Source organism: Melanotaenia boesemani, chromosome 8 (genome assembly GCF_017639745.1).
Source record: "Melanotaenia boesemani isolate fMelBoe1 chromosome 8, fMelBoe1.pri, whole genome shotgun sequence".
Classification (NCBI taxonomy): domain Eukaryota; kingdom Metazoa; phylum Chordata; class Actinopteri; order Atheriniformes; family Melanotaeniidae; genus Melanotaenia; species Melanotaenia boesemani.
This window is the reverse complement of record NC_055689.1, coordinates 21,819,342-21,828,964: the sequence shown is the minus strand read 5'-3', so window position 1 is coordinate 21,828,964 and position 9,623 is coordinate 21,819,342.

Here is a 9,623-nt window from a genome sequence, read left to right as displayed (position 1 = left end):
ACTGCTACTGCTTTATACTCTGCCTTGTTGATCTGTCATCTGCTTTAATGCCCAGTGTGCAATTTTAGACCAAGCGGGAATGATGGATGGTGCTGCAGTTTTTGGTGTGTGCGTAAGGCAGAGGGATGGTGAGAAATGTGTGTTAAAAGTGAGGCCTGTAGTTTGAAGGGGGTTTTCTGCTCTCTCTCTCTCTAGTCCACAGTGGCTGTCAGCTTTAATTATCTTTGACAAAGGGCCTTCTGAATCCTAATTACCCTGAGCTTTGTCTTTCCTGGAGCCCTTCACTATTCACTCTAGCTGCTTGACGTACTCACTCGTTTCGGTCCTCTTCACCCAAAATTAATTGGCTACGTTTGCAGTTTTTCTCGTGTCTCCTGACATCTTTTGGGAATCAAAGGTCATCATTAGTTCGGGTGAGGATGTAGGGCGACAGTGGGACAGTTATTCATCAGACATCAGTGCTGTCATGTGGCTGTCCCGGCTATGACAATGACCAGTCTGTATTCACAGGGCACAGACTCATATGAGGAGATTCATGTGACTGACTGTTACAGCATGCTGCGTCTCACTGATGTTTGTGAACTGACAATCATATTGTCTTCATTATTCTGTATGTGTGGACAGTGATGACCATAAGAGTCATTTTGTCTGGTCAAAGTCTTGTCTTTGGCTGGCATTTACAGACCGGGTGGTCCCGCTTCTCTTTAGCCCAAAGAGTGTCCATGATTTGAATAAAATACTTATTTAAATTTTTTATTTCACCTCAATCCATCATCAATAAGTTCATGAAGGAAGCAGTGTTTCTGGACTTTATTTCTGAGTTTTTCTTTGTATGTTTGAGTTCCACTTTTACATGTAGCTTCTCTGATGAGCTGAGTTCTCTGTTTTTCAGAAGTATCACTGAGCCGATTTGGTGATTTCTAGCACAGAATTGTGTTTGTTTTCAATCCAATATCACCTGAAAAAGTGAAACAACATAATACTGGATTTATTATTTTCAGTTAAGTACTGGGTTTAATTAACTGGCTGATCAAGAAAAATCATTAATAACATTTCCCCAAAACCTTTTATTTTTAATATTCTGAATCACCCATTGACAATATTTCATTTAAAAAATTTGCAAAAGAAAGTATTTTCCACTTTAAAAGAATTATTTTCTTTTTTTATTATAATGATTTGGGGCTTTCATCTCGTTATAGAGTTATTTCCAAAATATGTCCTTTTGGATTTAAGTGATTGGCCAGTGCAATCCTTGGTCAATCACTTAAATCCTTGTATCGTAGTAGAAACTTTAACCCTCCAGTGCCATCTTTCATTCAAATAAATAGCAAGCATGGGTTTATTCACACAGGACTGATCAGTCCTGACCAGCTAAACTAATTTTAAATATGGCTTTAAAAAGCTGTTAACTTGCAAATAAACCCGTTTTATGGTTTTCTGTTTGCCTGAATGAGATGCACTGTTAAGATACATATTGTATATTGCAACATAAAATCATCTAACCAGGTCTTACTTTTATCTTTGTCCTGTATTTTATCATCACACTGCAGTTAAAATGTGCTAAAAGTAGACGTTTTATGTCATTCCTGTTTGAAATTACAAACACAAAATAAAAAGCTACGCTAATTTTATTAAATACATTGCAAACACATTTCTTTGAAAAAATTGTGTTTCTTATTTTAACCCTAAAATCTAGACTTTGACCTTTCTCAAGGAATATACAGACTCTATACATAAAGTTACTTTTAGTTATGCAAATTATAATCGTTAAACAGCTAAATTTAAAAAAGAAATTTCAGTCATTTTTTCTCAACTCATGACTCACTTATCTATTCCAATTTTTAGAATAAGCACGACCAAAAGCACAAAATAAAAAATACTGTTCAAAAACTACTATAAGCTTTGAAGTCCATAAAATCTGCCAATGGGATGACTCTTCAAAGAGTTTTTTTTTTTTTTTATCTCCCTTCATCATGAGTATCACATTTGAGAAGGGCCCCATCGTTCTCAGTAGGATTTAATACTCGGGTATTATTCAGTCATCTTTGCGACCTGTTTAGACAAGTAATTCAGGTTCATGTGATGAAGTACTGTCCTACAAGGGATAAAAGATGACAGCCGTCTTTAATGCTCTGGTTTGCTTTCAGTACCTCTGTTTGGAGAAAATATTTCCAGAACCTGAAAGCTGACTATAAGTCCATCCTTAACACAAAATTGTCAGTTTTACTACTTTTTAATATTAGTGGCCCAAACAAAAGCTTTTATTCCACCTGGTTGGGTTTGACTCAAAGTGCTGTCCTTCTTTAATGGTTACCCATCAAGAGTCATTTTCATTTCTCCCATCCACAGAACCAGAAAAATCTGTCTGCGGGTATTTCAAGGTGAAATCTTGCTACTAACTATGCTCTGACATGTTTTTCTTGTCTGTTTTTTAGATCCTTTCTGCAACAAAATGTCTGATTTCCCCGTAGTAAAACTAAAGTATGAAGTGTTGCATATGTCTTTAGTCCTTTTCATGGTCAGTTTCTTCTTCTTTTTATTCTTTGATGTGAAAATTAGAGGATAACTTCCCTCCCATTATAACACAAATGCATATATGAATAACATAATGCACGGTACGTAAACATATTTGCATGGTTTAAATAGATAGAAATTTAGGGGTTGCCACAGAAAGTATAAAAAACGTGCAAATCAAATGATAACGTTTTTAAAAGTACAAGTATAAACAATAACATACAATGAATTTAATAAATGTAACAGTAAATGTAATGTGGGATACAGAAAAAGGAAAAAAATATTATAATTATTATTATAATTACAATTCAAGCCGCCTAAATGAAAAAAGGTGCAGTAAACACCAATGTACAAATGCGCAGGTGGGCCAAGTTGATGTCCAAACACAAGAGAAACTGCAATAAGCAGCAGTACAGATTAGCAGATGTGCAGATAAATGATGATGAGGTTGAAACACTAGTTGCACTAATAAACACAGACAGAGAATTAATGAAGGGCTACGAAGTTGAAAATATATTTATTTGATTGTTGACCTTGGAAACAGTACTTTATAAACATCCTTCATGGTAGCAGAACATGTTGAAGAGTTTATAAAATGTTTGTTCCCATTAAATTGAAGTGGTATATTTTTTCTCTCTACATTTGTGGAATTTATTCTGTTTAATAAGCCAGTTTGTTCAAATCTACTTCTTTGTTCAATGTGTATACAAATCATAATTTTGGCCATAAAAAATCAAATATTAGGCCTTCATTATGTGCTGTTGATATCTATTTTTATTGTCAGTTTTATGAGTTTTATATCCTTAGGATTAAAGGTCACAATAACCTACTTTTTATGCTATTTTTAACCTCTACAATGGAAAGAAAGAGTCATCCACGCTTTCATATGACATATGTGAGCGAGTAAATGGAGAAAGCGGGACAGCTTTGTGGGAAAAAAATAAACAAAGCATGAAAAGAGAAAACATGGAGAGAGGTGGGGTGATGATACAGAGATTGGGTGATAAATCTTGTTCTGATCAGGTTTCTCTGGTGCCCTCACACCTCAGTCTCTTTCTTGGGGTAATTAATCAATCCCAGACTGGAATCATTGATCGGCTTCTCCCAACCCTCGGTATGTTTACACTCCTCGATTGTGTTTGCCACTAAGCCCCTCGTTGCCGCTCAATCTCATCGGCAGAAAATGTGACACTCCGCCCTCTGATGCCATCAGCACAACAGAGCATCGATTGACATCTCGATGAAAATCAATCTACTTATATTTTTTGTTGCACAGGGGGATTTGGTTTTGTCATAATCCTTTGCTGTAATCCCGTGTTTGCCTGGCTGCAATATGTAAAGTCTTATTTGAGCAATCAGAACACTCCTGGAATCAGGATGGACCCTCAGCATACAGATATGAACTGATAAACACCTCAGTGTTTCATCACAAAGTCTATTGTCATTCAATTTTCTTGATGCACTAAAATGTACAAATTGGACTTTAATTTGCTCAATGCCGATAGAAAATGTGTCATAAAATCATATATTTTGCTTGCAACATCTTTATCTGCAAAGTAATAATTAGTAGTGTCAGTAACACTCTGAATTTGGGAGAGTAGACTTATAATGTGCTGTATAAAAATTTTTTTAAAGTTAAGTACACTGTATATGGGTCTGGGCGCAATATTAAAGTAAATATTTTGTCACTGCACATTATTTTTAATTTGCCTCAACATGTCAGGGGTTGGTTCATACAATTTTTTTTAGTTTATCTTAAAATAATTATGTCATTCCTCTCTTTCTGGCTCAACAAATACAATTTTATTGCAGAGTGGCAGGCAGAGGGGTAGTGGTACAATTAATGACTTAATCTCAGGAGAATCCACTTGATGTGTCTCTCTCAGACAGTTTGGTATAAGCTTAATTTTACAACCACTTTTCCACTAAATGGGACTCCAACATTTCTTACACAAGCAGGGAAAGTAATTACAGCAACCAGCAATGCTTTCATTGTACTTGTTTTTGTTTTTTATAGAGTTTTCTAAAAAAAATTGAAAATTTAATGGAATATTGAAAATGTTTTCAATAAAAACAAAATATGCTAAGTTCCCATTTAAACATACTCATAGCTATCTTAAAGATTATCCTCAACAACTTAGACCAAGTGGAAGCAAATCAGAGCGCAGTTTGATGATCAGGCCAATAAATCTTAACAACCCTACTTTTGAATATTCCACTATGAAGTCTTGTCACTTTCATCTATGTCTTATTGAACCACTTCTGTGACTTTTCTATATTGTTCCTCAGCCTCTCACAAGCTGCAACTTATGATTCAACGTCTTATTCAAAGATCTGGGCAATGACGTGTTTGGCTTTGAGCTCCTGCTGGAGGACAGGAGGATGCTAGAAACAGGGAAACGTGATTACTGAATCAGTGACATGAAACAGTGTTGTAGTCATTAATGCAACATATCTAGAAATTTACATCATTTTATTTTTTTTATACTTGGGAGAGCAAATTACAAAGTATAATCTCAAAGTAATTGTGCAATTTCTTTTAAAATTAGATTGTTTGAAGTACTTATTCACACTCCAAATATCCACCTACAGTACATCACAGTCAACCTACATTTACTTTGGAGAATTACAGAGGATCACCAGCTGAAAATCACATTTCGGCCATATATACAAAAGTTTGGACACCTATTTGGAATAGAATTGCCTAATTAAGTCAGAAGAAACATAATTTCTTTTAGACATGAAGTTCAGTCAATCCAGAAATTTACAAGAGCTTTGAACGTCTCTTTGCTATGATAAAACTGACTCCCATGAGGACCATCCCAGGACTGGAAGATCAAGACTGATCAGAATTACCAGCCTCACAAATGGCAACTTCACATCACCTTATATAACAGTCTACATAAATGTTCAAGGTGCAAAGACTTCTCTACATCAAACGTTTAGACTGTGTGGATCAGGTCTTCATGCTGAATCACTACAAGTGAAACTACTATAGATGGAGAGTATTAGCTGGGCTAAAAACAAAAGGAATGGACCAGTGGACATTTTTTAGTTTCATCTGATGAGTCCAAAGAAAACGCACAGGCACAGGCTCTTAATAAACCTGAGGTGTTAATCCATAAATATAAGCTAAAAACTTTGTTTTTCTCATGATCTTTTGACTGGTAGACTTAATTGTAGTCTTTTTTTCAATATAAATTTTCAATATTATTAATTTAATTTAATTAATGTAATGATTTAATGCTTTCACTTGCCATCACAGCTACTCTATTTTTTACCTAAAGTTTGTTTTTAAACAATCGTTTGAGCAGTTTTTATTATTATTATTATTATTATTATTATTATTATTATTATTATTATTATTATTATTATTATTATTATTATCTATTTTAGCATTCTTTGTGTTTGAAGTGGCTTGCTGGGTTGGCTACTCTTCTTCTTGCAGTCCAAAAAAACAAACACATGTTACGTTCTGACTGCATGTGTGAAAGTGAGTCTCCATGTCTCTGTGCTGTTAGCCCTGTGATGGACTAGACACCTGTCCACAGTGGACTACAGCTGGAATAGTGCCAAAGAAAATGCATGCCTCTCCCTGCTATCATTATTTGGATAAAGTAGGTTTACAGATGTATAAATGGAATAAAATGCTACATGGATTGTCCTTTTTTTGCCAGAACATAAATGTATGATTTTGCCACTCAGGGTTCAGAGATGCTCTTTTAAAGAAAGAGGCAAGGATTTTTAAGGTACAGGGCTTGCATCCTACCAAGCTACAGCGCGTTTGGGACCATCTGTTTACCTTGCTTTGTTAGTGTGCAGTAGCTTCATTAGACCAAATAAAGTGGAAGGGATTGTATCTGCATGTGCAGTTCTCCCTGTGCAGGAGGAATGGTTTGAGGGCACTTTGTTGGAAGCCTTAAGGCCAGCTGATGATTAATTAACCAAGAAGGAGAGTAATGGAGCACTGCATCAGATGACTTGCTCTATAAAAGCTCTGATTAGTCTCACTGCTCTGTATTCATGAATGAAACAAATTTCTACCTGTGGGAGGCATGAGTCCATCTATTTTGAGACCTTCCTCTGCTTTTATACGTCTACAAATCTGAAATGATTATTTCTAAGTCCACACAAAGACATGCATTGCACTGAAAATACCCCACTGGTAACAGAAAATTTATTGACCCAATGACACTTGATGTGCACTTGAATCAAAAGGTTTGAGTGCAGTGGTTAGCTGGTCAGCTGGAATTAAATAAAGAAATCAAACAACACAATCACACCTTGATTTTTGCTTCAGTACCCCACCTAGGACAATTAAGATTGCCGTCTCCATTTTAAAGAGAGTTCATGAGCAGCTTTGAGTGGGCGGTGTGGTACTGCACTCTGTTTCCCCCCGCTGAGCCGAACCGTTGAGTCCATCCAACCCTTTCACTGACTTTTCATAGGAAAAGAAAAATTAACACCCAGATTCTCAAAGAGCATAATGTGAAAAGTACTGAGACTTGGCACACATGCTGTTGATAAATACTTGAGTGTCAGCGGTCACACAATGTTTCTGTTTATACTCCTGGGTGCTAATGAGAGGTCCATTCAGTTTCCTTCCCATTCACCACTTAAACTCCTTGACAAACCTGTGTCAGCTTTGATTGTCATAACCACAGCTGAACCCTGCTTAGCCAATCAGGTCAGGCTACATAAAGGTCATACATATTTCATGCAGTATCCCACTTATCTGACAAAAGGTTTCTTTTTTTTTTTTTTTTTACTTGTGAATTGAAATAATGCCTCATATTTCATTAGACTCTCAGAGAGCCTCCAGTCTGTGGTCAGATGGGCTGTATGTTTTATTCATGTCCTCTGAACATCTGCTTGTCTGGGTGTCAAAAAATCATCAGACTCCCAGAGGACCCCTGCCTGACTGGCTGTAAATGAACTCTGAAGCTGAGACTCCAAACAACCTGTCAGAGCTGTACACCACCAGAGGAATCTCTCAGTACAGTGAACCGTGTAACCAAGATCCAGCACTAGAGAGGATTGATGGAAATCAACTTTGGAAATACAATATTTAGACCCTGATTCAGTTGGTGTGATTGCGTGAGAAGCTTATAACACAAGCTGATTTCTCCTCCCACAGCTTTTTGGTGAATTTTGACACTGCTGTTCATGCTGGCTTCTGGTCGACAAGTCTCCCTGAGTCACTGGAGGCTTGCGCCAACTGGAGGGAAAGAACCTGACCACTAACAAGTGCTCACTGACTCATAGCCGCCACAGTATGTCCCACTGTGTTTGTGCATGTGTGAGTGTTCACAAGTGTTTTATATACTATTCAGTTATATACTTTTCTATCTATCACCCATCCCACAGAAAACATGTTCTTTTAGAAAAGATAAAGTATATTAGCTCACATGCCCTCAAAACACATAGACATTTAAGCAGGACACATAAAGAAAAAAAATCAATGCAACCAATAAAAATGTTTTTTTTGTTTGTTTGTATTTTTTTTTTTTTTTTTTTTTTTTTTTTTTTTTTTTGTCACATGTCAACTGCCAACATTTAGTTAAGCTTTGCTTCTACGTATAACAACAACAGCAGGAAAATATCTTTAGACAGCTTTAGGTTTTGAGTTAGCATTTTGCTATTAGAGTTTTTATTTCTTTTTTTGTTTTGTTTTGTTTTGTTTTGTTTTGTGTTTTTTCTCTCTCTCTCTGAGCCACAGGTTACCATATTTTGACAAAAAGGTGGATCAGACAAAAATACATATCAATGAGGCCTGTGGAATCTATGAAAGCCAAGAGAGACACGCCACAACTGCGAGTCCAGAAAAAAAAAGGAAGGAGTTTTACAGACAATACTGTTTCTTAACTCAGATAAAAGACAATAATGTTATGTAAAATGTTCATTATGCTCAGAATCAAAGTGTTTCTTCATGTTGGCTGTAAGTAATTATAATCACGTGAAGCACCTCTCATGAGAAGGAGATGGAGCTACGAATCCAAGCAGCCTCATATTGAGTTTTATTATGAATAAGTGAACATGCATTTGAATTTAAAGTTCTGTACATATTTAACATAATAAAAAAGTAACAGAATGATTTACTTTATGCTGTCATGGGATCTGTTTTGATAGATGAAATTATAATAAAGGCAGTGACCACTTATTTACCTTAATCATCTCACTTTTTTGAGAAAAGAAATAAATGATCCCCTTATCACAAGAAAACGGTCCTCATAATCTCAAGTTAAAGAAAAAATAACTCATTATCTCAAGATGGCAGTTATTAAATGAATAATAATCTAGTATAGCAACTTTCACCTTCTCTAAAATGACCACCAGCGCACTGATGAAAAGCTAATCCAGTCAGAGAATTAGAGAATTTGGGACTCTTTGAATGGGTGTCACTGGTAGCAAGAAATGTTTTGAAGCCAGTGTGTAGCCTAGCAGTGTTGCACTTCAAGATATTTTCTTTCTTTGGCTTCACATCTCAGATCAAGTGGCTGAATCCATGTTTTATATCCATGACACAAAGTTGTTTCCAGCCTTTTTTGCCATGTGGTGCTGGGCAAGTGAAAAGCATTACAATAGAAAACAGTTGTCTGATGCAGCCAGAACACACTAATAACAATGGTGACAAATCAACACGGGGAAGTTTTGGATTGTAAAACCAAAACAGTTTCACAGGTGTGTCACTTGTCTGTTCAGTGGCTCATTTAAGTCATTGCAACCTGTGAAGTTGAATTTATACCTTCAAAGAGTTACCTGTTTGTGGGGATGTCAGTCCCTAAAAACAGTTTTTCCCCTTCTTTTTTGACTGGCTGTGAGTTAGCTCAAACTAAGAACCGATTTGAAAATAATAAGAAGAAAGCACCAAAAAAATGGTGAATAGCAAATTAACACAGATAAACAGCATGGACAATCTCTGTTATATAAAATACTTCATGAATCAAACCTTTATGCACTTTTTGATTTTCTGTCTTCTGCAACATAGCAAAGCTAAAGCACCCACAGCATACACTGGTCAGATTATTCCACATACTTCTGATACTGTTCCCAAGGCACGAAAAAATCCTAAAACAGAAGTTACTGTTGAGGGAAGCAGTACAAAAAAG